We start from the raw sequence: 12,534 nt of genomic DNA, 5'->3' as shown, positions 1-12,534 counted from the left end.
GAAGGTCAGTCAGTCCTTCAGGGAAGCTGTTCTTGGCAGGAGTGAATTCCTGTCAAAGGACGGAGGAGAGAGTCCACAGAGCTGTGCATGCCCTAAGAGCTGCAGCTCCCAGAAAGAGACATTTTGAAAGCAGAATTGTATTGCAGCGAGCATGAAGGAGGGCAAAGGAGGGGATACCAGAAGGGAACCAGCCAGGTGCAGGCTGCCTCCTTCTGAGGCACAGATAACCGGTAGCCAGAACACCGAGGTAGTAAGGACCACTATGCCTTACTTCAGAGACCGGCAGGACAGCTAATTGCACGTTACTTGTCCGCACCTACACCCAGGAGGAACGGTGGCACTCCTTAGAGGCTGGGGAGTGCTAGAGTCCCTATAAACAGCCTCAAGCCACCAGTCATACAGGTTTTGTCCTATCCGACAATGGGGGACAGAGAGAGATACACCACATCTGTGAGGCCCTTATTTGAAGCTTAAGCAGTAAGGGACTCCACCACTACAGCGCAAGGGAAGGCTACTGATTTTCTCCTGGATAAGGGGACTCTGGATTTGCCTTCAGACCGGCTGGACTCTGCCTGCCCTGTGGTCTGTACCCTGGACTGTGGATGCTGAAGCCTTCAGTAAAGGTAAAGAGACTGCAACCTTGTGTCCTCGTTCTTCCCTGCGCCTCACACCATTCACCATCTACACTCTGGCAAGCACTGGGGATACACTTCACCTGTGGGAAGGTATACCATCTAGCTGCCATCACATCATCCCCAGCGGACCCCTAAGCAGCGTCGGTCACCCTGACCGAATACCACAGGTGGCGTCACGAACATTATCCCTTTAAAGACCTTTCCCCCATTTACAAACAGACGACCCCAGGGCCACGGACCGGGTCAGCCACCGTGACATCCCTGCTGAGAACCGAAGGACCCGGCTCCGAGTACCCCATTGCCCTACTGGGGGTGCTCCAACCCCCCATAGGGTATCATGCAGCTAACCCCCATAGGGCATCATGCAGCTCACTCCCCCCATAGGGTATTATGCAGCTCCCCCCAACGGGTATTATGCAGCTCCCCCATAGGGTATCATGCAGCTGGCCCCATGGGGCATCGTGCAGCTCACGCCCGACATAGAGTATCATGCAGCTCTTACCAATACATGCAGAACTCATTGACATATTTGTAAAATAAACACAATTCTCACCTCTCCTCGCTGCCACGCTGATTCCTTGGTTGGCTCTGCTCCGATGTCAAGAGCTGCGCCCCAGGGTCCTGGTCATCGCAGTAGTGTTGCTTTCCTCCCGGGGAGAGTGATGCTACGTTCGGAGGCAAGGAAGGATAACTGCATCCAGGTATCACAAACATGCAACACATTCATACTCCAGGCCACCAGGAGGAGCTTTTGATCCTATTTACTAGGTGACTCCCCACAGATATATAACTGGTAGTCTGTAGGGAAGGTCAGTCAGTCCTTCAGGGAAGCTGTTCTTGGCAGGAGTGAATTCCTGTCAAAGGACAGAGGAGAGAGTCCACGGAGCTGTGCATGCCCTAACATACCAGAAGGGAACCAGTCAGGAGCAGTCTGCCTCCTTCTGAGGCACAGATAACTGGTAGCCGGAACACCGAGGTAGTAAGGATCACTATGCCTTACTTCAGAGAACGGCAGGACAGCTAATTGCACGTTACTTGTCCGCACCTACACCCAGGAGGAACGGTGGCACTCCTTAGAGGCCGGGGAGTGCTAGAGTCCCAATAAACAGCCTCAAGCCACCAGTCATATGGGTTTTGTCCTATCCGACAACGGGGGACAGAGAGAGAGAGAGACACCACATCTGTGAGGCCCTTATTTGAAGCTTATGCAGTAAGGGACTACACCACTACAGCGCAAGGGAAGGCTACTGATTTCCACCTGGACAAGGGGACTCTGGACTTGCCTCCAAACCGGCTGGACTCTACCTGCCCTGTGATCTGGTGCCCTGGACTGTGGATGTTGAAGTCTTCAGTAAAGGTAAAGAGTCTGCAACCTTGTGTCCTCGTTCTTCACTGCGCCATTCACCATCTACACACTGGGAAGCCCTGGGAATATACTTCCCCTGTGAGAAGATATAACATCTAGCTGCCATAACATAACCCCAGCGGACCCCTTAAAGCAGCGTCGGTCACCCTGACCGAATACCACAGGTGGCATCACGAACAAACTTTATCCCTTTAAAGACCTTTCCCCTTTATACGGACGTCCCAGTGCCACGGACCGGGTCAGCCACCGTGACATCCCCCTGTGAATCGCAGGACGCGGTACCTAGTAACCCCTTGCCGTGACGGGGCGCTCCACAGTCGGCCTCGCACACAGCAAGTACGCAATAAAGTGACGTCATCGCACACCCGCTGTATGTCAGGCGAGGGGAATGATGGGAGAGGCAGCATCATCTGACGCTCTCTCCTCCATTAAAGCACACTGGGAGGCAGAGCTGGCGTCGGGACTCCCTGGCTTACGACCCCATAGTGGCTATATGGGCTGGGGGCCCCTGAGGGAGCGGGGGCCCTGGTCTGCGGGCCCTGATAGTAGGTAGTGTCGCTGCAGCTTGCAGCAAACACTGCCTGCTATTAAAGTGAAACGAAGTCGCTCCTCTCCATGCCCATGGGGGCGTGAGGAAGCTTGAATATTCATTTCACTTTAGCAGCAGGAACAGGCTTAGGCTTCTTGTCACCCGCTGCTGCTCTGCTGGCACCAGGGTGTTGTGATTTTGCTTTTTGCTCCCTCTAGTGGTCATTAGTGATTTGACTCTGGAGCGTCTGTCTTTTCCTATATCCTCACCTGGGCCGTTAGTTCAGGGGCGTTGCTATATAAGCTCCCTGGACCTTCAGTTCAAGGCCTGGCATCGTTGAAATCAGAGCTAATCTGCTGTGCTCTTGTCCTCTGATCCTGGTTCCTGTTTTTCAAGCTAAGTCTGCTTCTTTGCTTTTTGCTTTTGTTTTGTTTGGTATTTTTGTCCAGCTTGTTCCTATCTGTATCCTGACCTTTGCTGGAAGCTCTAGGGGGCTGGTGTTCTCCCCCCGGACCGTTAGACGGTTCGGGGGTTCTTGAATCTCCAGCGTGGATTTTTATAGGGTTTTTGTTGACCAGATAAGTTATCTTGCTATATTCTGCTATTAGTAAGCTGGCCTCTCTTTGCTGAACCTGGTTCATTTCTGTGTTTGTCATTTCCTCTTACCTCACCGTTATTATTTGTGGGGGGCTTGTATCTTGCTTTGGGGTCCCTTTCTCTGGAGGCAAGAGAGGTCTTTGTTTTCTTCTCCTAGGGGTAGTTAGATTCTCCGGCTGGCGCGAGTCATCTAGCGATCACCGTAGGCATGATCCCCGGCTACTTCTAGTGTTGGCGTTAGGAGTAGCTATTTGGTCAACCCAGTTACCACAGCCCTATGAGCTGGATTTTTGTATCTTGCAGACTTACACGTTCCTCTGAGACCCTGTCCACTGGGGTCATAACAGTATGCCAGGCCAGTATTAAATGTTTAATGCATTGCAGAAGTAGGATTATAAGAAAGAAAATTTTGAGGTTTTTTTTTTTTTTTTCCCTCTCTCATTTTTTTTTTTTTTTTCTTTTCCCCTTTACCTCAGAGTGGCTTAAGCTTGCTGCAGACATGAATGTCCAGACCTTGATTACAAGTGTGGACCAGCTTGCCGCTCGTGTGCAGGGTATACAAGATTATGTTACCAGAAATCCTAGGTCTGAACCCAAGATTCCGATTCCTGAACTGTTTTCAGGAGACCGATTAAAGTTTAGGAATTTCAGGAATAATTGTAAATTATTTTTGTCCCTGAAACCTTGTTCGTCTGGAGACTCTGCTCAACAAGTAAAAATTGTTATTTCATTCTTACGGGGTGACCCTCAGGATTGGGCTTTTTCGTTGGCGCCAGGAGATCCAGCATTGGCTGATATTGATGCGTTTTTTCTGGCGCTCGGTTTACTTTATGAGGAACCCAATCTTGAGATTCAGGCAGAGAAAGCCTTGCTGGCTATGTCTCAGGGCCAGGACGAGGCTGAGGTGTATTGCCAAAAATTTCGGAAATGGTCCGTGCTGACACATTGGAACGAGTGTGCACTGGCCGCTAATTTTAGAAATGGCCTTTCTGAGGCCATTAAGAACGTTATGGTGGGTTTTCCCATTCCCACAGGTCTGAATGATACCATGTCCCTGGCTATTCAAATTGACCGGCGGTTGCGGGAGCGCAAAACCGCAAATTCCCTCATGTTGTTGTCTGAACAGACACCTGATGTGATGCAATGTGATAGAAAAACCGCAAATTCCCTCATGGTGTTGTCTGAACGGACACCTGATTTGATGCAATGTGATAGAATCCTGACTAGAAATGAGAGGAAAATTCATAGACGCCGGAATGGCTTGTGCTACTACTGTGGTGATTCTACACATGTTATCTCAGCATGCTCTAAACGTATATCTAGGGTTGTTAGTCCTGTCACCGTTGGTAATTTGCATCCTAAGTTTATTCTGTCTGTAACTTTGATTTGCTCACTGTCATCTTATCCTGTCATGGCGTTTGTAGATTCAGGTGCTGCCCTGAGTCTTATGGATCTCTCATTTGCTAAGCGCTGTGGTTTTATTCTTGAACCATTAGAAACTCCTATCCCTCTTAGGGGTATTGATGCTACGCCATTGGCAGAAAATAAGCCGCAGTATTGGACACAGGTTACCATGTGCATGACTCCTGAACACCGCGAGGTGATACGTTTTCTCGTTCTACATAAAATGCATGATTTGGTTGTTTTGGGGCTGCCATGGTTACAGACCCATAATCCAGTCCTTGACTGGAAGGCTATGTCAGTGTCTAGTTGGGGCTGTCGTGGTATTCATGAGGATTCCCTGCCTGTGTCTATTGCTTCTTCTACGCCTTCGGAAGTTCCGGAGTACTTGTCTGATTATCAGGATGTCTTTAGCGAGTCCAGGTCCAGTGCATTGCCTCCTCATAGGGAATGTGACTGTGCAATAGATTTGATTCCAGGCAGTAAATTTCCTAAGGGAAGACTGTTTAATCTGTCGATACCTGAACATACCGCTATGCGTTCATATATCAAGGAGTCTATGGAGAAAGGACACATCCGTCCGTCTTCTTCCCCTCTTGGTGCGGGATTCTTTTTTGTGGCTAAAAAGGACGGATCTTTGAGGCCTTGTATTGACTATCGGCTTTTAAATAAGATCACTGTCAAATTTCAGTATCCTTTGCCGCTGTTGTCTGACTTGTTTGCCCGGATTAAAGGTGCCAAGTGGTTTACCAAGATAGACCTTCGTGGTGCGTACAACCTTGTGCGCATTAAGCAAGGGGATGAATGGAAAACCGCATTCAATACGCCCGAAGGTCATTTTGAGTACTTGGTGATGCCTTTTGGGCTCTCTAATGCCCCTTCAGTTTTTCAGTCCTTTATGCATGACATTTTCCGGAACTATCTGGATAAATTTCTGATCGTTTATCTGGATGATATTCTGGTTTTTTCTGATAATTGGGACTCGCATGTGGGCAGGTCAGGATGGTCTTTAAAATTTTGCGTGAAAATTCTTTGTTTGTCAAGGGCTCAAAGTGTCTTTTTGGTGTACAGAAGGTTCCCTTTTTGGGGTTCATTTTTTCCCCTTCTGCTGTGGAGATGGACCCAGTCAAGGTCCGAGCTATTCTTGATTGGACTCAGCCCTCGTCAGTTAAGAGTCTTCAGAAGTTCTTGGGTTTCGCTAACTTCTACCGTCGTTTTATCGCTAACTTTTCTAGCATTGTGAAACCTTTGACGGATATGACCAAGAAGGGCTCCGATGTGGTTAATTGGGCTCCTGCTGCCGTGGAGGCTTTCCAGGAGTTGAAACGTCGGTTTACTTCGGCGCCTGTTTTGTGCCAGCCTGATGTCTCGCTTCCCTTTCAAGTTGAGGTGGATGCTTCAGAGATTGGAGCAGGGGCCGTTTTGTCGCAGAGAGGCCCTGGTTGCTCTGTTATGAGACCTTGCGCCTTTTTCTCTAGGAAGTTTTCGCCTGCGGAGCGAAATTATGATGTGGGCAATCGGGAGTTGTTGGCCATGAAATGGGCATTTGAGGAGTGGCATCATTGGCTCGAGGGTGCTAAGCATCGTGTGGTGGTCTTGACTGATCACAAAAATCTGATGTATCTCGAGTCTGCTAAACGCCTGAATCCTAGACAGGCCCGCTGGTCATTGTTTTTCTCCCGTTTTGACTTTGTTGTCTCGTATTTACCAGGTTCAAAGAATGTGAAGGCCGATGCTCTTTCCAGGAGCTTTGTGCCTGATGCTCCTGGAGTCGCTGAACCTGTTGGTATTCTTAAGGATGGTATTATCTTGTCAGCTATTTCTCCAGATCTGCGACGTGTGTTGCAGAGATTTCAGGCTGATAGGCCTGATTCTTGTCCACCTGACAGACTGTTTGTGCCTGATAAGTGGACCAGCAGAGTCATTTCCGAGGTTCATTCCTCGGTGTTGGCAGGTCACCCAGGAATTTTTGGCACCAGAGATCTGGTGGCCAGATCCTTTTGGTGGCCTTCCTTGTCTAGGGATGTGCGGTCATTTGTACAGTCCTGTGGGACTTGTGCTCGAGCTAAGCCTTGCTGTTCTCGTGCCAGCGGGTTGCTCTTGCCCTTGCCTGTCCCTAAGAGACCTTGGACACATATCTCCATGGATTTCATTTCTGATCTTCCGGTGTCTCAGGGCATGTCTGTTATCTGGGTGATATGTGATTGCTTCTCCAAGATGGTCCATTTGGTTCCTTTGCCTAAACTGCCTTCCTCTTCTGATCTGGTTCCTGTGTTTTTCCAGAACGTGGTTCGTTTGCACGGCATCCCTGAGAATATTGTGTCAGACAGAGGATCCCAGTTCGTTTCCAGATTCTGGCGATCCTTTTGTAGTAGGATGGGCATTGACTTGTCGTTTTCGTCTGCTTTCCATCCTCAGACTAATGGACAGACGGAGCGAACTAATCAGACTTTGGAGGCTTATTTGAGGTGTTTTGTCTCTGCTGATCAGGACGATTGGGTGACCTTCTTGCCGTTAGCTGAGTTTGCCCTTAATAATCGGGCTAGTTCCGCCACCTTGGTTTCGCCGTTTTTCTGCAACTCTGGTTTCCACCCTCGTTTTTCTTCGGGTCATTTGGAACCTTCTGACTGCCCTGGGGTGGATTCTGTGGTGGATAGGTTGCAGCGGATCTGGAATCTTGTGGTGGACAACTTGAAGTTGTCACAGGAGAGGGCTCAGCGCTTTGCCAACCGCCGCCGCGGTGTGGGTCCCTGACTACATGTTGGGGATTTGGTGTGGCTTTCTTCCCGCTTTGTTCCTATGAAGGTTTCCTCTCCCAAATTTAAACCTCGTTTTATTGGTCCTTACAAGATATTGGAAATTCTTAATCCTGTATCCTTTCGCCTGGATCTACCTGTGTCGTTTGCTATCCACAACGTGTTTCATAGGTCCTTGTTGCGGCGGTACGTTGTGCCTGTGGTTCCTTCTGCTGAGCCTCCTGCTCCGGTGTTGGTTGAGGGCGAGTTGGAGTACGTGGTGGAGAAGATCTTGGATTCTCGTCTCTCCAGGCGGAGGCTTCAGTACCTGGTCAAGTGGAAGGGCTATGGTCAGGAAGATAATTCCTGGGTGGTCGCCTCTGATGTTCATGCGGCCGATTTAGTTCGTGCCTTTCATGCCGCTCATCCTGATCACCCTGGTGGTCGTGGTGAGGGTTCGGTGACCCCTCACTAAGGGGGGGGTACTGTTGTGATTTTGCTTTTTGCTCCCTCTAGTGGTCATTAGTGATTTGACTCTGGAGCGTCTGTCTTTTCCTATATCCTCACCTGGGCCGTTAGTTCAGGGGCGTTGCTATATAAGCTCCCTGGACCTTCAGTTCAAGGCCTGGCATCGTTGAAATCAGAGCTAATCTGCTGTGCTCTTGTCCTCTGATCCTGGTTCCTGTATTTCAAGCTAAGTCTGCTTCTTTGCTTTTTGCTTTTGTTTTGTTTGGTATTTTTGTCCAGCTTGTTCCTATCTGTATCCTGACCTTTGCTGGAAGCTCTAGGGGGCTGGTGTTCTCCCCCCGGACCGTTAGACGGTTCGGGGGTTCTTGAATCTCCAGCGTGGATTTTTATAGGGTTTTTGTTGACCAGATAAGTTATCTTGCTATATTCTGCTATTAGTAAGCTGGCCTCTCTTTGCTGAACCTGGTTCATTTCTGTGTTTGTCATTTCCTCTTACCTCACCGTTATTATTTGTGGGGGGCTTGTATCTTGCTTTGGGGTCCCTTTCTCTGGAGGCAAGAGAGGTCTTTGTTTTCTTCTCCTAGGGGTAGTTAGATTCTCCGGCTGGCGCGAGTCATCTAACGATCACCGTAGGCATGATCCCCGGCTACTTCTAGTGTTGGCGTTAGGAGTAGCTATTTGGTCAACCCAGTTACCACAGCCCTATGAGCTGGATTTTTGTATCTTGCAGACTTACACGTTCCTCTGAGACCCTGTCCACTGGGGTCATAACACCAGGGGTCCCATAGCAGATGTGTGGTGTGCCACTATTAGTGACACCCCACTAGTTGGGGGCCCCTGGAGCGGCAGGGGCTCGAGGCAGCTGCTGGCCCTTTATGCCAGCAGGTGTCCGGGCCTGAGCCCACAGAAGAATCCGCCTGTTCTCTGATGGCCCAGTCCGACCCTACATATAGGAAACTACTGACACAACTCAATAACACCATTTATTAATGATTTATTTACTGGCAAGAACTTTCTCATTCATATCACATACATGTTTATTCCTTCTTTTAGGTTACCTCACTTAATTCATAAGTACTTTTTAATATAATTAATGTATGTAAATGTTTTTTTTCATGAACGATAATTTATGTTTATGTTTGTTTGACGAACTTTCTCATGAACTTTGACATATCGTGCTTTGTTTGGCTTTTTTTTCCATAAAGACTGCATATAAAACGTTCCAAGCTTGACATGTTCATCCGCGATCAGGTTTTGTCCTGAGGAAGAGGTCCTGCGTGACTGTGAAACGCGTTGACTTTGAAAACCTATGTGAATAAACGTTTTTAAGGAAATCTCCATATCTGATAGTCTTCATCAGCAGTGCAGGTACAGACACATTATACCCGGATCAGCTATTCTGCTCGGTCTTTGGCCCCGTGTCCTGCAGCAGCTGATTTATGCATTGAACATGTTGCTGAGGTGCCGCTCTATCAGGTGAGTGTAATACTCCTCTATTCTCACTATATCTTGTTATCAGATAAGACCCTATTTTTCGCTTGTTTGTTCCTCAGTATCTCGACTACAAGAAATCTCTGTAAGGGTATGTGCACACGTTGCGGATTTCTTGCAGAAATTTCCTGAAGAAAACCGGAAATTTTCTGCAAGAAATCCGCATTTTTTTTTTTTTGCGTTTTTTTTCCCTTTTTTTTGCGTTTTTTTAGCATTCTGCAAGCGTAATTAGCTTGCAGAATGCTAAAGTTTTCCTTTACTGACTGACAAGTCAGTCTGACTGACTGACTGACAAGTTGGTCACACTTGTCAAACATAGCGTTTGACAAGTGTGACCAACTTGTTACTATAGATGCAGCTTTTGCAGCATCTATAGTAAAAGATAGAACGTTTAAAAATAATAAAAAAAATGCTTATACTCACCCGCAGACATCAGATCTCCTCACCGGCGTCCGTTCCTATAGCTGATGTGTGCGCGCAGGGCCTTCCATGACGTCACGGTCACGTGAGCGGTCTCCGCCAATCACAGGACAGTGACGTCATTCGGCAAGGTCCTTCACCGCACACCAGCTACAGGAACCGAAGCCAGCGTGCAGCACAGAGGCGGGAACACTTCGGGGGCCATCAGAGGGTGAGTATAGGACTATTTTTTATTTTAATTCTTATTTTTTTACCAATTATATGGTGCCCAGTGCGTGGAGGAGAGTCTCCTCTCCTCCACCCTGGGTACCAACCGCACATAATCTGCTTACTTCCCACATCGTGGGCACAGCCCCGTGCGGGAAGTAAGCAGATCAATGCACTCCTAGGTGTGCGGAATCCCCTGCAATTCCGCATTTTAATGAACATGTTGCTTTTTTTTCCGCGATGCGATTTTTTCGCGGAAAAAAAGGCTACATTTGCACAAAAAATGCGGAATACACTGAAAATAATGGGAGGCATATGTTAGCGTTTTTTCGCGTTTTTATCACGTTTTTATAGCGAAAAAACGCGAAAAAAACGCGAAAAATACTGAACGTGTGCACATGGCCTAACACTTTCAGGTTCCTTGGTTAGAAGCCATCAAGGACTGCTTGGACCTTAACGGGGTCCATCTGAAACCCCAATGCAGAAGCCAAATGTCCTGAGAACTGGACCTGCTGTACCACAAATTGCCATTTCTCCAGGTTAGCAAATAAATAGTTGTCACGTAGAACCTGGAGAACCTGTCTGACATGCTCACCATGCTCCTCCAGAGTACGTGAGGAACTCAATATATCATCCAGGAAAATTACCACAAAGCTACCAATCAGTGAGAAAATATATAATTAATGACATTTTCAAAGACTGGCGAAGCATTGGTTATCCCGAATGGCAGCATCAAATGTTCAATCTGCCCCTCAGGTGTATTGTGTGCGGTCTTCCATCCGTCACCATGGCGATACGTATAAGGTTATATGCCCCTCTCACGTTAACCCTCCGTCAGGGGCAACTGATCTGACAGGCGCAGCTCACTTAGTTTAATTTCTCTATTTTCAGTGGTTTGTCTGGGAAACACCATCCTCCCAGGACCTTCCTATTTTTAAAGGCTGTATGAAACCTGAGAAGCCTCTTGTGCTGCAGAGCTGCAGGAGATCAGATATCGGTGTTTTGGCTTCTCAGGCTCATTGCCCCTGAATGCGTCACACCTTTGACGGTTAGAATTTGCTGTTTTTATTCATCCCAATTGTTTTTTTAGCTTCTTTTATGAATAACTAGTGCTAAATTTGTGGATTTGTCATAGAAGGTTTTGTTAGAAATAAGAGTGTGCTTCTCAGGCACATTGCGCCCTGAGGGCACTTTCACACTAGTGTTTTTTAAAATCCGTCGCAATGCGTCGTTTTGCCGAAAAAACGCATCCTGCAAAAGTGTTTGCAGGATGCGTTTTTTCCCCATAGCCTAATATTAGACGACGCATTGCGACGGATTTACACACGTCGTGCAGTGGCGGACCGTCGGGACCAAAAAACGTTACATTTTTTGCTCCCGACAGTCCGCTTTTTCCGACCGCGCATGCGCGGCCGGAACTCCGCCCCCACCTCCACGCACTTCCCCGCACCTCACAATGGGGCAGCGGATGCGCTGGAAAAATGCATCCGCTGCCCCCGTTGTGCGGCGGAGACAGCGCTAGCGTCGGGGACCTCGGCCCGACGCACCGCGACGGGCCGAGCCCGACGCTAGTGTGAAAGTAGCCTAACACATATTCTCTCTCTTGCTTCAGCTTTTCTTCTGAAATGGCGAGGAGAATATTTGACTTGTCCAATGCCCTTCATGTTGAGCAAGTGCAAAATATACTGCAGATTATGATACAGACCTTTTACAGCTAGAAGATTTGGGGGAAGAAAGTGACATTGGTTCAGAAGATGATGTGGAAGAATGTCCAGATGTGTCTGATACAGATCAAGATGGAGAGAGTGAGGAGGATGCTCAAGACATAGAAACATATTACTTTTCTGGTTATTAAACATTTTGTTTCCACCTGATTATGTGTATTCTCATTTATTACATTCCTATTAAGGTAACTGATCACTTTTAGAGCATTGAAATTTAAAAAAAAGGAAAATATAGCCAATTTTCTATCCTGTGCTGGACAGGCGCAATGCCCCTAAACTCGTTATGAAACATATTGCCCCTGACGGAGGGTTAAGTCTGTAAAACCATTTATCTCCAGGTAATTGGCTAAACAGGTCAGGTGTAAGGGGTAAAGGATAGGGAAGGTGAGCTGTGATTTTATTACTCTCTCCGAAGTCCAAGCATGGACGCCGACCTCCATCCTATTACCAAACCCAACAGCGACTGGAGAGGTGCATGGCCGTATATGACCCTTAGGGCTCATTTCCACATGCGAAGCACACGTCCGTATCTCGCATGTGGAAACCAAGCTGTGGAGCCGGCACTCAGGAGCGGAGCGTGCGGCTGCATAGGAACACATTGAGCTGCACAGCTCCGCTCCTGAGTGCCGGCTCCATAGCTTTGTTTCCACATGCGAGATACGGACGTGTGCCTCGCATGTGGAAATGAGCCCTTAGCCGGACACTGGAAGGGGGTAAATAAGCGAGATTTCGGCATTTTAGCTCCTGGTGTGGAGGCGATAGTGCAGCGCCCCAGAGTCCTGGTCGTTGCAGTACTGTGGCTCCGCCGCTAAGGGGGGCTATGGTACGTCTGATGGCACTGAAGGAGTTCATCTGACCAGGTATCACATACACCAATACATTTCACAGTCGGGCCTCCAGGGGGAGCTAAGGGTGCTATTTATTAGGCCACTCCTCACATACTGGTAAAACTGGGGGTCAG

Source organism: Ranitomeya variabilis, chromosome 4, assembly GCF_051348905.1.
Source record: "Ranitomeya variabilis isolate aRanVar5 chromosome 4, aRanVar5.hap1, whole genome shotgun sequence".
Taxonomy (NCBI): Eukaryota; Metazoa; Chordata; class Amphibia; order Anura; family Dendrobatidae; genus Ranitomeya; species Ranitomeya variabilis.
The sequence above is the reverse complement of the archived record's forward strand: the minus strand, read 5'-3'. Positions refer to the sequence as shown.